General features: G+C 35.1%; 1 non-coding gene across 1 annotated transcript; it reads left to right on the top strand.

Moving 5' to 3' along the window:
* Positions 1-2827: 2827 nt before the first annotated feature.
* Positions 2828-2934, top strand: LOC128286066 (small nucleolar RNA R71). The gene has a single exon (XR_008276611.1). It is a non-coding gene; the product is annotated as a small nucleolar RNA R71 (small nucleolar RNA).
* Positions 2935-20711: the final 17777 nt, after the last annotated feature.

The raw sequence follows: 20711 nt of genomic DNA, 5'->3' as shown, positions 1-20711 counted from the left end.
GAATCTACTTTCATATGGAAGAAACGAAACGGTCATATGAATTATATGTTAAGAGATATTAAAGTTCTCGTGAAACAGGGCCAGAACGGTTTCTGGATCCCCTGTTCCGACTTTAGAAATTCATTTTAAATTAACCAGAGATAATTAGGAGTCATGCCATATATTTATAGATTCCTCTCTGAGTCTAGTTTCTATAGAAACAAACAGTATCAGTATTGAAGCCCTGTACAGGGAAGATATCCAATTCGTAATGCATGATGGTCAGTGTAGTCGATCCCTGCAATAGGGGAGACTTTAACTAATAAACTGTACTAATTGGCTCGACCAAAAATTCTAGAAAAAAAATCTGTAGATGGAAATATGAGTCTAGTTTCAGGGAAAAATTACGAAACAAATTTTCGAGCTTTGAAACTCAAGATATGATTTTTAAGGCGACACTGATGCAGTAACCAGCTTGTCTGGAAATTTCTAAATGGACTGTGAAGATAGTTAAACTAAGTTTGTGTGCACCTTGTGTTTGATTCCGGTAACGGACTCGGGTACGGGGTGTTATAGTTTCAGCACGGGCGTGTCTCACGCCCGTGTTGTTTTGGTAGTTTTGTCCATGGCCATGTCGTACAGCCATGGCAACTTATCGCATCCCGTGTTAGAGAAAAAATATTTCCCTGTTTTCACACGGCCTAGTGCACGCCCGTGTGCCTAGCCGTGTGGTCTTTAGAAAGCCTGCGTTCCATGATTTGGTTAGTATGTTAGATGTTAAAAACTAAAATTTAAAGAAATTAACACTGTTAGTGGTCAGGTTGCCTCTTGAGAAGCGTTTATTTATAGTCTAAGCTTGACTTACCTCTCTTCTGCATGGTCAAGGTGGTGTGAGGAGTTTACACTCCTCATCCCTGCTATCAACTTTATCAACATAAGGTTTAAGACGAGTATTGCTTACCTTAAATATGTCGAATTTGGGATGAATTACCTCGACTGTACCATATGGGAAAATATTAAGTACCGTAAGAGGAATTTCTTCATTAGGTTCAGGAGTGGCAATGTAAGGATCTACTGCATCTAGTAGTACTTTGTCTCCAACCTTAAGTTGATTTGGTGAGGTATTGAGCTTGTCCTGGATCAGTTTTGATTTATCGGGTGTTCTCGATTTCTGTGTCCGGCATTCATCTAGCTCATTGATTTGTAGCCTTCGTTCTTCATAGATAGGTCTTTTATTGTTGTTTGAACACAGCTCATATGTGTTCTTCGAAATTGTTTCCTGCATAAAGGGTGTCTCCACTTGATTAGTGCTAGAAGAATGATTTATACAACCACCTTCAATTTTTGATGTGTTACTTGAATTATGAGCTTGAAGGGTCATTGTTTCGTCTCCCCCACGAAGTGTGAGTTCACCTGTACCAACATCAATAATGGTTCTAGCAGTCGCTAAAAAGGGTCATCCTAAAATTAAAGGTGTGGTACTATCCTCTTCCATGTCTAGAACAACAATGTCTACTGGGTATATAAATTTATTGATCATAACAAGAACATCTTCATTGTACCCCTAGGAAATCTAATGGTTTTATTAGCCAATTGAATGCTCATCCTAGTTTGTTTGTGTTTCCTAAGACCTAGCTGTTTAAACATTTTATAAGGCATAACATTAATGCTTGCCCCTAAGTCAGCCAATGCATTATGAACATCCAAACTACCAATTAAACAAGGAATCGTAAAACTCCCTGGATCCATCAATTTGTTGGGTAGCTTATTCTGTAATATGGCTGAACAAACTGCATTCAACTCCATATGCGGCACCTCATCCAACTTTGGTTTATTTGTTAAAAGCTCCTTTAAAAACTTTGCTGCGTTTGGCATCTGTGAAAGGGCTTCAATAAACGGTAAGTTAATATGTAGTTTCTTTAAAAGTTTAAGGAATTTACCAAATTGTTCATCTGATCAGTCTTTCCTTGTCACATTGGGGTATGGCACACGAGGTTTATATTCTGTGCTCACCGGCTTTGGGTTATTTTGGCCTACCTCATTCTTACCTTTGCTTACCACCGTTTTTGGCCTTGGTTTTGCAACTAACCCTTCCTCATCTTGAATGGAAATTGCGTTGAGTTGCTCCCTTGGGTTATATTTAGTGTTACTTGGCAGACTACCTTGTGGTCGTTCGGAAATCAACTTGGCGAGCTGTCCAATCTGAGTTTCGAGCCCTTAGATTGATGCTTGTTGATTTTTGAGTGCCGTCTAGGTATTCTGAAAATGAGTTTCTGACACCGAGATGAATTTGGTTAGCATCTCCTCAAGGTTTGGCTTTTTCTCCTACTGGTACAGTGGTTGCTGAAAGCCTGGAGAGGGTGGTGGTCTCTGATTTCCTTAGACTTCTCATAAAAAATTTGGGTGGTTCCTCCAATCTGCATTGTAAGTATTGCTATAAGGATTGTTTTGAGATCAAGGATTATTACCCATGTAATTTAACTGCTCGTTCTCCATGTTGTGGCCATAAGGTGGGTATTCTGAACTGCTTGATCCACCTCCACTTGCTTCGCACTTCATTACTAGGTGAACTTATGAAAAACGAAGAAAACCATCAATTTTTTTATTCAAGAGTTCTACCTGATTAGAGAGCATAGTGACCGAATCGACGTTATAAACGCCGGCTATTTTCGGTGGCTTTGTCCTCATGACTTGCCACTGATAGTTATTCAGTGACATCTCCTCTATAAATTCATATGCATCTTTAGGTGTCTTATTATTGATGGTTCCACCAGCAGTTGCATCAACCATCTGCCGAGTCGAAAGATTCAGGCCATTATGAAAGGTTTGAACCTGTAACTAGAATGGTAACCCATGGTGAGGGCATCTTCTCAAGAGGTCCTTGTATCTCTCCCATGCATCGTAGAGTGTTTCTAAATCCATTTGCACAAAAGAAGAGATATCATTACGTAATTTGGCTGTTTTAGCCGGCGGAAAATATTTTAATAAAAACTTTACGGTCATTTGTTCCCAAGTAGTGATTGATCCTTGTGGCAACGAGTTCAACCACTGTTTAGCCTTATTCCTCAATGAAAAGGGAAACAACCGAAGGCGAATAGCGTCATCAGAAATGCCATTGATTTTAAAAGTGTCGCAAAACTCTAAGAAATTTTCCAAGTGAGCGTTGGGATCCTCATCTTGCAAACCATCAAACTGAACAAATTGCTGTATCATTTGAATTGTGTTAGGTTTCAGTTCACAAGTATTTACAGCTACAGTAGGTCTAACTATGCTCGATTCAGTTCCTATTAAAGAAGGTTTAGCATAGTCATACATAGTACGCGGAGCAGGATTCTAACTAACAGCAGTTGTAGGAGGTAACGGATTTTCTTGGTTTTCAGCCATCTCCTCTGTTGTGGTTGAAGTATCGTTCTCTTGCTCTTCCTCTCTGTATCGTAAGCTTCGCCTTATTTCTCTTTGGTTTCTGTGAACTGTACGATTGAGCTCACTATCAAACAGTAACGGTTTTGACGGGTTTCTTCTAGTCATAAACTAGAAAAACCTGTCATAAAAAAATAAATGAAGAATTAGAAAAGAAAAGAAAATTTTAAATTGCAATAAAAGTAAAATGGCTAAAGTAATAAAAATCGGGTGTTCCTAGTATCCTAGTTCCCCGGAAACGGTGCCAAAAACTTGACGAGTGATATTCGTAAAAGGTTTTAAAAATTTATAAATGAATTGTTCTTGAGACTAACTTATTATCACGATTAAGGCAAGTGTACCTATCAAACAGTAGTATAGTTCAGTAAGACCGGATTGTCGAACCCAAAGGAACTACGAGCACTAGTATTTACTTCCTTTTTATTATTTAGCCTCAAAATTAAGAGATTTGGTTATCTAAACTAATTACTAACTAAGAATGCATAGAAAGAAGATTTGGGAAAATACTTTTGGGACAATTTGATTGATTAAGACAATACCTAAGGAAAAATCCACCTAGACTTCACTTGTTATTTGACTCTGAATCAGACGATTTATTCATTTGACTTGATCCATATAAATCCCTAAGTTATATTATTATCTCTCTCGAGACTAATAACGTCTAACCCTAGGTTGAATAATTGACATCTCTTTCTAATTAACACCCTAGAATTGTATTAACTCGATCTACGGATTCCCTTATTAGGTTTCACCCTAATCTAGCAAAATCTTATTACCTATCTCTAGGCGTGCAATCAACTCAGCTTAATTATGACAAATTTACTCTTAGACAGGGTCTATTCCTCCTCTGAATAAGAGCTTAACTTGAATCAATATCCTGGAATATCAAAACAAGAATTAAGAACACATAATTAAGAACAAGTCAAATATTTATCATACAATTCAGATAATAACAACAAGATCCATCTTAGGTTTCATTCCCCTTAGGTATTTAGGGGGTTTAGTTCATACTTGTGAAAGAAAACATCTCAAAAGCATAAAGATAACAAAACATAAGAAAACCCAAAACTCCTAAAGGAACTTGAAGGGAGATCTTCAGTCTTGATGATGAATCTGACTTCTGAGATGGATCAATCAGCTTTCCTTGAGTAATTCCTCTACTCTGCCTCTCCCTTCTAAGTGCCTCCTTAGGTGTTTAAATAGGCTTTAGAATGCCTAACAGCCCCCAAAATTGGCCTTTTTCGAATAGGGTTATACTTGGGCTTGGCAGGGACACGCCCGTGTACGATTACTCCAGCTCATGGTCAAGGCTATTGAACAGGCACAGGTGTGTAGTATACCTGTGTAAGTCGTGCTTCAATCCTGCCAAAGGGACACGGCTGTGTGACACGCCCGTGTGAGAAAGTCCAGGCTATGTTGATTTCCTATATGGGTTCATTTTCTCCGTTTTTGGCCCGTTTCTCGCTCTTTTTACTCTATTATGCTCACCTAAGTATAAAACATGAAATTAAAGGATTAGGAGCATCACCAATTCTAAGGAGAAACCATCCATAAATGTGCTAAGCATGGGATAAAAATATGTATAAATCATGGTTTATCAAACTGTCATGCACACCTGAAGAATGTTTAAAATGTGTTATATCACTGTGTAGAAACACTGCTTATAAGTGGTGGAATACCTTGATATCCATAGTTCCGCAAGAAAGAGTTACTTGGGAGTTCTTTCAGGTTGAATTCAGAAAGAAATACATCATCCAAACGTTTACTGATCAGAAAAGAAAAGAATTTTTTGAATTGAAGCAAGGTCGTATGTCGGTAATAGAATATGAAAGAGAGTTTGTACAACTTAGCAAATATGCTCATGAATGTGTTTCTTCCGAAGCTATAATGTGTAAAAGGTTCGAGGATGGATTGAATGAAGTAATCAGAATATTAGTTGGAATTCTTGAGCTGAAAGAGTTTGTTGTTCTGTTTGATAGAGCTTGTAAAGCTAAAGAGCTTTGCAAGGAGAAAAGAAAAGCAGATTTTAAGGCTAGAGAATTTAGAAAGAGATTTGCAGGCAAATCATATTAGTCAGTATCAAAGAAATCTAGAGAATATCATCCCGTTCTACTGCTTTCATAGGGATTTCGATCAGAGATAGAGATGCGAGACATTTCAGCTCTAAACTTGAGACGAAATCTGTTGCCAATAAGGGTAGTGTTAGAAATGCTAGACCTGAATGTAAGCACTACAATAAGCAACATTATGGTGAATGTCGATTAGTGAGTGAAACTTGTTTTAAATGTGGATCTCTTGATCATTATCTCTGGGACTATCCAGAAAAGTTTTTAGCTGAAAGAGATCAACTAGCAAAAGTAAGTAATACGGCTACTAAAGGGAGACCACCTCGAGACACTAAAAAAATGAGTGGTAACCGAGGTGTTACGAGAGATTCTGCTCTGAGATTTGAGGCTTTGAACAATTGTATGTATATATGTCTGGTAATGCCTCGTACTCTATCCTGGCCTCAGGTACGGGTAAGGGGTGCTACATTTAGTAGTATCAGAGCTACGGTTTACTCGATTCTCAGACTAACGTAGCATGTATCGAGTCTAGCTATACATTCCATTATATAAGTTATGATAGTGTGACATCTCCTAACCAATTTAAATGTATTTTTATATAGTAAATGTCTTCCAACCAAGCCCGAGATGAGTCTGAGGATGCCGAGAGACATGATCCAGCTTCAGTACAGCAAGCCACGTCTGGTAGTAGTAGGAGGCCCATGTCTAGGGGCTGGGAAGAGGCAAAGGTAGCCTTTTTGAAATAAGGGATGAATGGTTTAGTCAATACTTGAGGACCAACCCTATTATATCACGACCTCCCCCACCCTCTACCCGATCTAAAGAAGAAGTACTACAAGGTGTGGCACCAGTAAGAATTGGTAACGCTCTAATAGATAAATTGAGGAAATATGGGGCTGAAAATTTTAGAGCCACAATTGATGATGATCCGAAAAGGGCTGATTTATGGCTTGAGAACACCGTCGAGTTCTTGATGAACTATCGTGTACCCTTGAGGAATGTTTGAAATGCACGGTATCTCTCCTGAAAGACATTGCATACCACTGTGGAAGACTGTATCTTCAATGGCATCAAGAGAGAATATTACATGGGAGTTCTTTCAAGTTGAATTTAAAAATAAGTAAATTATTCAGAGATTCCTGGATCTGAAGAGAAAGAAATTTAAGCAAGTAGATTGGACTGTTGTAGAATACGAACGGGAGTTTGTTCGACTGAGCCAGTATGCTCAAGAGTGGGTTCAGACTGAAGCGGAAATGTGTAAGCGCTTCGAAGAAGGATTAAATGAGGATGTGATACTATTGATTAGGATACTTGAGATAAGAGAGTTTGCAGTGTTGGTCGACAAAGCCAAGAAAGCTGAAGAGCTAAGTAATGAAAAGAAACAAACAGAGAGGTATAGGTGTGGTTCTCTTGACCACTTCCTTAAGGATTGCCAGTGCAGGTCGTGGTACTGCAAAGGACTTGTAACATCCCATTTTTAGGGTTAATCAGAACAGTAGTTTCGGGACCACAATCTGAAGTCAAAATATTTATTTGATTATTTTATTAAGGTTTACAGTATGATAGAATGTTCGTGTGAAAAATTCGTAAAGAAATTTTCCGTTTAAGTGGTTAATTCGGTAAAAAGGACTAAATCGCACAAGGTACAAAACTTGAGTTCTATAAGTTAAATGCACCAAATGGCTATAGAAAGAAATTTTGAGCACTTGCATGGCAAATAACCCATAAATGTTGATAGTGGAATGTCATGGTTTGGCATTATTGAAATTATGATTTGGTTTTAAGGTTAATTTGGTAAATTGGTTATTAAAGGTTAAAATAAATAAAACAAAATTTTTGTCATCATCCATTATCATTTCCACCAAATGTTAGGGCTTAGAAAGCCATTTTTAAAGCTTCAAAGTTTTGACAATCTCATCTAGCAATTAGTAAGTAATTTTGATTCGGTTTTTAATGATTTCTATGTTTTTGAACTTGTTGCGCTTAATCTAGCTAGCCCGTATCTTCATTTTTGAAACTGTTATAAATTTTGAATGATGCTATTATTGAATGCCTGGTTAGATGTTTTATGATAGATTATTAAAGTTTGAAGTTAGATTAACAAGTTTTATTAAGTGTTTTTGAGTAAAAATGCAAAATAGGGATTAAATTGTGAAATATTTAAATTATGTGTTAAAAGTGTAATTATATAGAAAATGTGGGCTGCTAAGACAATAAGAAAAATTCAGCTAAGCATGGGTAGGATGAAATTGCATGAAATTGTTATTTTATGTGATAAGGACTAAATTGCAAAAAATGTGAAATAATAGGGGCAAAAGTGTAATTTTTCAAAATTGTGTATTTTGGGCCAAATTGTCTACAATGTATAATAAATGGATTGAATTTGATTATTTAGATCAAGTTAAGCCTCGTGCAAGTCTAGATTGAAGGAAAAGCAAAAACTTAGACTAGTTGATCCATTTCGTCATTCTGACGATTGGGGTAGGTTCATATGTAATAAGATGTTTTAAATGCTTTAATATTGTCTAAAATGTGAATACGAGATTATAGACCTGTTTGACGACAATTCGGTTATATATTGGCACTAAGTGTGCGAGACTGAGATAGCTTCGGCTAAATATATTGGCATTAAGTGTGCGAGACCAGATAACTTCAGTTATATACATATATTGGCACTTAGAGTGCGTGATTGAGATAGCTTCGGCTATATATACATATTGGCACTTAGTGTGCAAGATTGATATATCTTCGACTATTTATTTGGCACTAACTGTGTAAGTTTCTGGGTATCCAAAAACATTACAAATGGAAAACAGATATGCCAAAGATGTGATAAAGTAAGAGTTATATACGGGAAGATACAGGTATGTACATGGGTTATATGAGCATTGAATCAAAGAAACTTGTGAAATTCATATTTAATTTTGTGAATGAAATGTGAAAGGTTTATGAACTCATTATATTTATTAATATTGAATTGAGATGATGCGTTTTCATCGATGTGTAGACAAGTCAATGAGTAAAGATGATGTACAAAGAAATATATACGATGATGTGAATCAGTTTTGGTACTCATACAGAAACCGACAAGTAAATGACATGTGTGAAATTCATATGATGAGTAGCTGGAAATTTATGAGGTTTCCTATGGTTTATTTGGCTATATAAAGGTGATAGCTATTGATGTAACACCCCGAACCCGAGACCATCGCCGGTGTCGGACGCGAGGGGTTAACGAGCTAAATCCTCTTAAAGCACCGACCAACTTGGCATTTCCAGACAGGCTGGAAAACTGCGTCACTGTCGCCTTAAAAATCATATCTCGAGTTTCAAAACTCGGAAACTGATTCCGTAAATTTTCCCTGAATTTAGACTCATATATCCTTCCATGGATTTATTTCTAGAATTTTTGGTCGGGCCAATTGGTACATTTTATTAGTTAAAGTCACCCATGTTACAGGGATCGACTGATCTGACCTTCGTGCGCTACAACTTGAATATCTCTCTGTAAAGGGCTTTAATACTGGTGCCGTTTGTTTCTAATGAAACTAGACTCAAAATGGAATCTGCAAATATAATGCATGACTTCTAATTCTTTCTGGATAATTTATAGTAAATTTTTAAAGTCGCGACAGGGGACCCAGAAACCGTTCTGGCCCTGTCTCACAATAACTTTAATATCTCTTAACATGTAACTTCTATGACCGTTTTGTTTCTTCCATAAGAAAGTAGACTCATCAAGGTTCAATTACATAACTCATTCACTATTTAATACCATTCTTACAAATTTTGGTGATTTTTCAAAACCACACCACTGCTGCTGCCAGCATCTGTTTTCAAGGTAACCTTTACCTATTTCATGATTTCCACGATTCAATTGGCCCTTTTTGCATACATAGCATAAAGTGTGATCATGATTAACCATTCCAATGGCTAATCTTTTCAAAACAATTCCATACCCCATAATGATCATCATACAAACGATTATAGAATCATACTAAAACGATATAAGCCATTTTCGCATGGCTATCCAAGCTTACACAAACCGAAAGGTACATGACCTTCAACAATAGGGTAGTCCTATACATGCCATTTCAAAGTTCAACCAAAATTATACCAAAATGGAGGCTTTGATAGTGTAGATGACTTCGACTTTATTGATCCCGAATCCGATCGCTAACGAGCAAAATCTATAAAACAGAGAGCCAAAGCAACGGGGTAAGCATTTTTATGCTTAGTAAGTCTCAACAATAAAATCAGCTTTAACTAAGCATTACATTCACATAGCCAAATGAATCATTTCATTAATACACATTCACATAATCATACTTACTTCACATTTCATCATTATATACTTTCACAAGATATCAACCAATTCAATAGCTGAAAACTCGTTAGTCGATTGAGCGAATGTTACTCAAACATATCGACTTTTCCAATGCACATATAAACATACCTTATCCTTTGGGCTTTTCGAGCGTACTAATTAAATTTATTACAGCAACCAACGCTCACCTCCAGCCCAAGCTTCTTCGGGATACGACCGAATATAACCACATGCACGAATGCCTTCGGGTCTTAGCCCGGATAGAACGACTTGCACAAATGCCTTGGTATTAGCCCGGATTTAACAACTTCGACGAATGCCTTCGGTCTTAGCCCGATTTAACAACTCATACGAATGCCTTGGTCTTAGCCCGGATGTAGTCACTAGCACAATTGCCTTGGTCTTAACCGGATATAATTACCAGCATAAATGTCTTGGGACTTAGCCGGATATCATTCAATTGCTCATGCACACACATACATCAATAATCATTACACATCCATGTTTCATTTTCGTTACTAAGGCTCAAACACAAATATATCACTAGCATAATCGCCTTCGGGACTTAGCCCGGCTATCATTCAAATACTCATACACACATAATTCAACAATCATTACACATCCATATTTCATTTTACATAATTCGAGTAGGGTCATTTCTTGAGGACTTACTTGGATGTTGTCGAACAACTTCAACGGCTATTCGATCACTTTTTCCTTCCCTTTATCGGATTTAGCTCCCTTTGCTCTTGAGCTTAACGAATACAAGTAGAAGTATTCAATATTTTCTCAATAATGTTTACTAGTCAATCACATTCGCATCTCATATCATCTCACTTTATTATAATTTATCATTCAACCTTTGAACCAAATCGCCATTATATGGCCACATATACATACATCCATATATTTAAGCTCAAGAATTTTAACATAACATCAAGTGCTCAAATTACTCATGTGGCCTATTATACACGGTCATAAATACACAAAATCAAAAATAATTTCAAGGTTTTTTCACCCTATACATGTATTAGGCCGAATGTATATGCAAAATTTCACAACATTCTTCAACAAATTTCTTCTTTAAACAAACATATTTATCACTTTCTTCATCACCAAAATATCATGTGCAAACATATATACACATATAGGTGCAAGGCAATTTCAAGGTGTCCATAACCATCCAAAGCACAAATTTTAACTAACATGCAAGAAGCATAAACCATGCTCATGAATGCTTCATGGCGAATACATCACAATCATGCCCCTTTCAACTTCGGTCATGGTTAAACAAAAAAGAAAACTCAATGTCTTACTCAAGATTGCTACAAAGAAATTTCAAGAGTAGACAATCCATCATTGCATGCATCATTAGCAAGCTTCACATTTAGCAAGCAATGGCTTTAACACAATAACAACTTTGGCCAAATACCATTTCCATGGCATAACAAGGATTTGAACCATGGCTAACATGAACATCAAGTTAGCAACTAAAACATGCATGAAACTCATAACACAACCTCATACATACCTTAATCTTGATGCAAGTTTAGCCAAATCTCCTTCTAGATCTCTTCTAAACAAAGAAAATGAAGCAAAATCTCTTCTTCCTCTTATAATTTTCGCCAAAAGAAGGAGGAAAAGATGAACAATTTTTTTGTTTTTCTTTCTTAGTTACACGGCAATGGGGGAAAGAATGCTACACACATTTTTTTTTGTTTCTCTTCCCACATCTAATTATTTTATCACTTAATACATCATGCATTAACAAAACATGTCATAACATGTTTTCTTTGCCCATAATTCCTTGCTATGGCCGCCACCACCTATAAAAGGGGAATTTGACATGCAAGTCCATTGTTTTGCATGCATGCTTTAATTAGTCATCACACATTTCCTATCGTACTTTCAAAATTCACTACTAAGTCCCTTCTAGTGAAATTCACCTTTATAACACTAAATCAATCATCAAAAAATGTCACACATGAGCACACACATATTATAGGCATCAAAATAAATTTTAAATTATTTTTATGCCTCGGTTTTGTGGTCCCGAAACCACATTCTGACTAGGGTCAATTTTGGGCTGTCACAATTGAATTGAATGTAATATATGTCTAGTTGCTTATACATATGAAATGGTAAATGAAATGAGAACATGTGCACAAATCATATGAGCATGGAATTTAATAGATTAGTGAAATTCATGGTTGATGATACGAATGAGTATGTAATAGAATGATGAAATTATATGAGCTAAATTATACTTTGAGTAACTGTTTAAATTGTGGTTAATTGATATTATGAGTTTATTAGCCATACAAGCTTACTAAGCTTTATAGCTTACTTTGCTTTTCTTTTTCTATGTTTATAGTGTTTCATTGCCTCGCTCAGGTTGGAAGTCATTGGAGATCGTATCACACTATCCAGCTATCGTTTCGGTACTTAAAAGGTTTGTGAAATTATTTATATGGGATGTATAGTCTAGTTGGTTTATGAAGTGTATAAGTAATGTTGACAATTGATGCTTAACTGTTTGATGTAATTAGCCATGAGAGTTGGCTTAATAATGATGTAAGGTTTGATTTGTTTAAGCTATCTTCATGTTAGTTTGGTGTGTATATTGCTTTGTAAAATGTCATATCTTGGTATGATTGATTATGGTTCAAATAGCACAATAGACAATTGGTAAGTGATATGTATAGGTTTGGTTAGTTTTGATATTTGAAAGCCAATTTGGTATTCACATGCCTTGATTATGATAGATGTAATATAATGTGTTTTGAAACGATTGTTTTGGCAGCCAAATTGGATGTAAGTAAGGTGTTATATGTATGCTTTAAGGTGATTGAATTTGGGTAAGGAAAAGTGGCTTAAAACAAGCCTAATTTCACCCCACACGGTTGAGCACACGGGTGTGTAATTCGACCATGTGTCTGTTGTAGCCTAATTAATAAGTCAATGAGTTACACGACCTAGACACACGGGCATGTCTACTGGCCGTAGGTGGCACACGGGCGTGTGGTCAGCCGTGTGACCCAAGTCAATATGTATGCCCAGTTTCCACACGGCCTGGGCACATGGGCGTGTGACTCCTGTTCGAAAAATTTTCCAAATTTTCCTTAAATCCTCGTATGTTATCAATTTAGTCCTGTATGCATGTTTAAAGTTCATTATGCTCGATTTAAGCATGTTACAAGTTTACATGAATGACTTTGATTGAAATGAGAAGATGATTGATAATTGAATGTTCTGAATTGAGTTATTTGTACAATAATGCCTCTTAACCTATTCCGGCAACGGTCACAGGTTAGGGGTGTTACATTTATTGATATCAGAGCTATGGTTTAGTCGATTCCAGAACTAACATAGCATATGTGAGTCTAGCTATACATGCCATATTTAGCTTGTGATAGTGTGATATTTCCCGATTTTGACAAGAACTGTTTTAATTAGACAGATGTGCTTTCCAACTGAGCTAACTCTGATTGTGCAGAATGTTATACTCAAATGTTTGAGTGAAAATGTGCCGGTGATGAGTTGAAACTCATAAAGGTATGAACCAGAGTGCATGATATTCTACTATTGATAAATGTTATAATTATATGAGTATATGAGTTGTGATGTTTGGTCTATGACTGTTATTTGAATATTTTGATTTGGAATTAATGATTTGATTTAGCATATGAGCTATGAGTTAAGTACAAAAGTGATCATATGTAAATGATTGCTAGGTGTTTTGAGAGTGTGGAATTATTAATGAACTGGTCATTCATAATAGCATGTGTGATGTGCATGTTTATCTAAGAGTTAAATTGAGGCTTTACTACCCTTACCCCCTTATTAGTATAATGTTACAATGAAATCCATAAGATTTAGATTGAATTAGCTCACAAGTGTGGAATTACAGAGTTCCGTGATTGAAAGATTAATACTGTGGTCAAATAAGAGATTGAGTTAGCAGTAAAGATAGTACTAGAAAAGATATCGAATTGATTTGAAGGCCAATAGGATTATGCAAAGTCACTGTTAAAGAAGAAGTTGAATTCGATGAAACAAAATATTCAGGTATGATTGATAAATAATGTATTAATTGAAAGTTCTACTGAATTGATTTCTGTTAGTGATGGGATAATGAGAAATCAGTAATGATAGAATTAAACAATGGAATGATGTTTGAATTGTAAAGATATCTGAGTACAGTAGTATAGTCGAGTAATTTATGGAGATCTCTTTTGGGTATTCTATGTGTTCATGTATTCTCAGAAGTATATGTAGTTGCATATTTTCAGATGAAATACTTATCATATGAGAACGCCAGCTAATCATATTGATAGACGAAAGCATTATTGGTTTGTTTGGGTTATGATCGGCATTGCTCTATCTTTCTCTGGTATTCTATTCTATATTGTTGAAAGAAAAGTTGATGGTAAAATCCGTATGATGTTGGTATTCTGTTTCTACCGGTTATTATTCTGTTGAATATACATGAAGATTATATTGCTTCTGTTATTGTTGATTTCAATGCTTATGAATGATCTTTAGAATAAGCTGGCATCTTTTCCAAACTGTATTCCCTTGTCATACTATTCTTAACTCTGACCACATTATTAGTTATTCCGCTACTGAACTCTTTAGTCTCCCACTTTTGAGCTCATTCAACATAAATCTCAAGAAATTTTATATCTGCATTGGTAAGGGGGTGAGGTCGTAAAGCCTCTAACTCGACTCTCATATATACACACATGTGACTTAACATTCATCATCACCATAATATCATCACAGTTATACAATTTACTTCAAGAAAATTAACATGCATATTTGTATTACACGAACTTTCTGATTATCCTATTCAAACAAGTGTTCTTGTACATACATTCCATAATTTTGAGTAAGTTTACTTATCACATTCACTTAATCAAACAAGTAAGGCACATAAAATCATATGAATGCCAAACAAACATAGATGCTTATCACAATATAAACTTTCATTTCATGTTACTTTTCCATATTTCAAGAATAATTCCCATTGAACTATTGTAATTTTGATGGATATTTGGGTAGTATACCCAAGGCATGCATGTCAACAATTTGTCAATTCATATTCAAAAGTCTTCTTTTGGCATATATTCATAGAGCACACTCTAGAGCCACACATGACATAGCAGGATTGCCAGTCCAGGCTAAATCCTTTTCATAACATTTGTAACATTTTTATTCGTTTCATAAAATCACCTAATCCATCGAAATACAACGTTCAACAAAAACAATGACAGTTTATCCATATTTCTCAACGTATGGTTATTTCATTTTGTACGTCATCACATACATATCATGAACTATTATTCATACCTTTCTAAGTTGCAACTTATCACAAACACATTTTCGAATATCTTAGTATCACTTTCAGTGTTTTCAAAAGTAGCTCGGTTAGAAAGCATCTCCGTCTCAACAAAACGATTTCATCAGAGTCGAGAGATATCACATTATCACAGATTAGCTAGGCTCTCACACATGCTAGTTTAGTCCGAGAATCGACTAAAACATAGCTCTAAAACCACTAAATGTAACACCCCTTACTCGTATTCGATGCCGAACAGGGTACAAGTCATTACGGACTTCAACACAATCAAACATACACTTTTAGGTTGTAAATTTGTGTTCAAATTTAAAAGTTTTTGTATTCAATCATAATGTCCCTATTACGAGCCTACGAGGCCCAAAACATACTTTGGAAGCAGTTTGAGACTAAACCAAGAACTTTAGAAAATTTTACAAAATTTTACAAAACATACTTTGAAAGTTTTTGTATTCAATCACAATGTCCTTATTATAGGGGTCACACGCCCGTATGACTCAGGGCACGCTCGTGTGGGTAGGCCATGTGGTCACACATGCCTATGTCCCTAACCCGTGTAACTCTCTATTTTTCACCCAAGAACAAATTGAAGACACACGGCCAAGACTCAAGCCCATGTCTCGAGATCGTGTCCTCCACATGACCGAGACACAAGGCTGTGTCTCATACCCGTGTGCTCGATACTGAGCATTCTGTTTTGCAACAATTTAGGTGTAGGAGACACATGGCCGGGTCACACGCCCGTGGGGCTGACAATGTGTCACACACGGCCTAGACACATGCCCGTGTGTCTACCCGTGTGGACAAAAACAAAGGTATTTACCAAGCCATTTTCCACCCTTACTTGCACAAACACTTACATCAATTCAATGTCACAAAACATATTATAATTAGGTAACCAAAAACATATCCTACAAATGTCAAGGTAATATCAATATGTATGATACTTATAACGTTTATTATGCCCTTACTCAATCATGCTAATTTCATAATAAATTAAGATTCAATTATTTCCTTTCAAGATACCTAATTGTACACAAATCTATCATCTCATCCATGAATCACATTTCTAAACATTTCACAATCATACTATAATTCAACAAGCATACCATTACCATATCACTAAAGACATAGGAATATATATGAATATACTTAGGCTTACAACCATGTTTCCAATATAAGCCAACTTACATGGCCAAATAGCAAAACAAGCCTTTGACCATTACAAGCCATTACATTAGCTAAAATCATATGACGCATATAACAAAATGACCAAGTACCTATACATGCAATAACTCAAAATACTTGAATTCATCAATACCCAAAATGATAGCTTGATAGTGTAATAGGATCTTCGGAGACCTCCAACCTGAGCTAGCTTGACGGCACTATAAAACATGGGAAAGGAAGAAGGTAAGCTATATAGCTTAGTAAGTCCGTATGAAAATAATAAGCAACTCTTATTAGGCATTTATCAAGTTCAACAATTTAAACACAAAATAATACCAATTGCTATAAATTTCATAGTTATAGTTTTATTCTATCACTATGTTTACTCTATTAATTTATAAGAAAAATCTATCATACCTTGGCATTAGCCTAACAACCGTAACCTCACTTTCGTAATATATCACAGCACTAAACAAGTCATTTCAAACCTCATAGTAAACATGCACATAAAATATGAGTATTCACATTTCAAGCATATATTTTAACAATTTTCAATTATTCCAAGTTCATATCTTCTCATACTTCCATAATCATTTTAATATGCAATTATACTAATCTTTCCTTTTTCTCATATCCGATAGACCGCAACTTAGGTGAATAAAACACGCTATGTCATAACTCAATTTGGTTTGAAAGCCAATCACATGGTCTTCAACTGAATTTATCATGAATTTCATACATAACAAGCATAGGCCAATAATCACAAGGTTTTGCAAAATCATTCTCGTGGAAATTATGAACCCACAATTTCATGAAGTCAATGCATATAGACTTTACGTACATACCTGTACCAGTTCGTAATACTTACATACTTTTTTCTCTTCTTTGACATACCCACTGAATTTTCCGTTGAACCACTTAGAATACTAAAGGATACTCGGGAATCTCATACTCACAGTACCGTACCAATGCCATATCCTAGATATGGTCTTACATGTAATCTCGTATCGATGCCAATAGCCCAGCTATGGTCTTACATGAAGTCTCATATCGATGCCATATCCCAGATATGGTTTTACACGAAGTCTCATATTGATGTCATATCCTAGATATGGTTTTACACGTAGTCTTAGTAACCTTAATGTCATGACATTTGTATCCTATCTATTCCTATGGTTCAACTAGGAATAGATATAGCATTTACCACAATCATATCAATTAAGAAATTATACATATATAATTTAATGCTTATTAAACATATGAACTTACCTCGACATAAAAATGGCAATTAGGACCTAACCGTCACATACTCGTTTTTCCCCCGTTTTAATTTCGAATCTCGATTTTCTTGATCTATAACATCACATTTAACTTATTTAATCATTATTCTATTCAAATCAGCACAAAATCACATTATGGAAAAATTACATTTTTCCCCTAAAGTTTCACATTTTTACATTTTAGTCCCTAGGCTCGTAAAATGATTTTCATCAAATTTCTTCATTACCCAAGCCTAGCCAAATCTTTATTGTACTCATACCAGCCCAAATTTTTCATTAAATCACACTTTTACTACCTATTTTATAACTTTTACAAATAGGTCCTTTTAGGCATTTTCATCGAAAATCACTTAGCAAATTTCATTTATCAAACATCAAACTTGTATAATCTACCATTAAATATCAAAATACACAAATATCCATCATGGGTTAAATTTTATACTTTGATTATGTCTTAAATTAGTGGTAAAAATAGATAGATCTTGTTACGAGGATTTCAAAAACATAAAAATCATTAAAAACGGGGCTAGAATGGACTTACAATCGAGCTTAGAAGCTTGAAAAACCCTAGCCATGGTTTCTATTTGGTACATTTGGCCATGGGGTAGAAGATGGACAAAATTTGGCTTTTAATTTACTTTTTAATTCATTTTAATTACCAAATTACCAAAATGCCCTTAATGAAAAACTTTAAAAACATACCTAACCATGTCTATTTTTGTCAATCAACTTAGCCAATGGTCTAATTACCATTTAAGGACCACAAATTTAAAATTTCATAAAAATTGGACACCTCTAGCATGTAGAATTCAACTTTTATACTTTTTACAATTTAGTCCTTTTGACTAGATTGAGTGCCCAAACGTCAAAATTTTCGAATGGAATTTTCATGAAATCATTCCATAAATTGTAGACCATAAAAAATATAATAAAAATAAAGTTTTCTACATCGGATTTGTGGTCCCGAAACCACTGTTCTGACTAGACAAAAAATCAAGCTGTTACAAGGTGGGTTGTATTTGATATTTGTGGGAGTTCGGAGATCCGTTTATCCGATGTATGATCACATGATTAAGCCATGAGATATGAATGCCAATATATATATTTTTTTTATTCTTACTATATCAATTGATAATTGAAAGCCATGAATAATTGATTTTTGGTATTAAAAATGTTTATGAAAATTAAATTGACGTGTTTAATTATTTTGGCTGACAATTGGTGAATGATTGGTTGTGAATTAAGCATGAATTGGATGTTAATTTACTTGTTGTTTTTATTATCATTCACTGAGCTTTTTAAAGCTCACAACCTAACATTCATGCAGATATTCCTCGGGATTGAGGAGTTGAGGAGCCGAGCAAGAGAGTTCCTGTGATATCCCGAATTAGGGCCTAATTAGAATAGTGGTTTTCAGACCAAAAATACGAGATAGAAATAATTATTTTATGATTATTTTGAGGTCTATGATATGATTTCATGATTGTGTGAAAATTTCGTGAAGAAATTCTATGCATAAAGTGCTTAATTTGAAGTTAATGACTAAATTGAATAAGTTACAAAACTTGCATTCTAGGAGTTTCTAGTATGAAATTGCTTTCAAATATTAATTAGGAGGTCTTAAATAGCAATTTTACCAATTTCTAAGTTTATGGACAAAAATTGGATATGGACGGAATTTTTGAAAGTTTAATAAGGAAGGGTATTTTGGTCATTTTGATATTAAATGAAATAAAATGGGAAAAATAACACAAAAATGATCTTCTTCTCCATAAGTTGCTACCAAATTTTGCTCTCCACCATAGGTAGGGTTTCAACACTTTTAAGCCTTGATTGTAAGTGATTTCTATGCCCGTTTTTAATGTTCTTTATATTTTTTAAATCCTCATAACTCGGTTTACCTATTTCTACCAATATTTTGAGCTAGGGTTTATATTTAAAAAATTACCCATGAATTATATGCATGAATTTTGATGTTTCATGGTAGAATATGAAGTTTGAGATTGTGTTAAACAACTTTTGCTAAGTGATTTTTCGTAAAAACGAGTAAAATTACATAATCGGTAAAAATACCTAATATTCGTAAGTACATGTTAGAGTGTGAATTTGATATTGCTATAGAAGGGAAAATTGATCATCATATCATAAAACATAGGAAAATAGGATGAAGTTTAATTTACGAGATTTAGGGCAAAAGTGTAAATATGTGAAAGTTCAGGGGCAAAATTGTAATTTTTCTAAAATATGATTTTGGGTTGATTTGAATAATATGAGTCCTAATTAGGCTATATTTGAAATGATAGAGTAAGGAAAATCGAAATTTGGGCTAAAATCGGCAAAATACCAAGTTGTGGACAAAATGGTAAAAATGACCATTTTCGCATACGAGGTAAGTTCAAATGTAAATATTGTAATATAACTGTTATTTTAAATCATTTAATGCTATTTATACGATATTATGATTGTTGTCATGCAATTCTATGCTTTGTGGTCATTTTTGGACAACATGCAAAAATTTTATGAATTATGTGAAAAATGTGAAAGATTATCGAAGTATCGTCATGGGTATTCCAAGGAGAATGGTAAAAGAGTACAAACGAGGAAAGTCCCGTTGAACCTTAGGAATAGATTCAAATATTTGGGCGTCCAAACTCGTTGAGTTGAGTCCGAGTTCGTGAGATGTAACTAGGCATCCGAGCTCGTTGAGTTGAGTCCGAGTTCACTTATGGATGCGAACGTCCGAACTCGTTGAGCTGAGTCCGAGTTCGTGAAATGTAATTAGGCATCCGAGCTCGTTGAGTTGAGTCTAAGTTCACTTATGGATGTGAACGCCCGAACTCGTTGAGTTGAGTTCGAGTTCTCTTATGGGCGGGTTACATGGTAGCTTGGCTACATATGTGGCACTAATGTACAAACTTTCCATGTATCCGAGTTATATTTCGATATGTTCAACGGGTAAAATTCTAGTGAAATGGAAGAATACTCAAGATGCAAGTGACGTATTGGTAAGTGTTGTGGAATGGGCACTTTGGACAGGTATGTACTTAACCCTCGGGTTGAGACTTGATACGACAACAATAATGTAGTAAGACGATGAATGATGAATAGAA

Source organism: Gossypium arboreum, chromosome 12 (genome assembly GCF_025698485.1).
Source record: "Gossypium arboreum isolate Shixiya-1 chromosome 12, ASM2569848v2, whole genome shotgun sequence".
NCBI classification, from domain to species: domain Eukaryota; kingdom Viridiplantae; phylum Streptophyta; class Magnoliopsida; order Malvales; family Malvaceae; genus Gossypium; species Gossypium arboreum.
The sequence above is the reverse complement of the archived record's forward strand: the minus strand, read 5'-3'. Positions and strand labels throughout refer to the sequence as shown.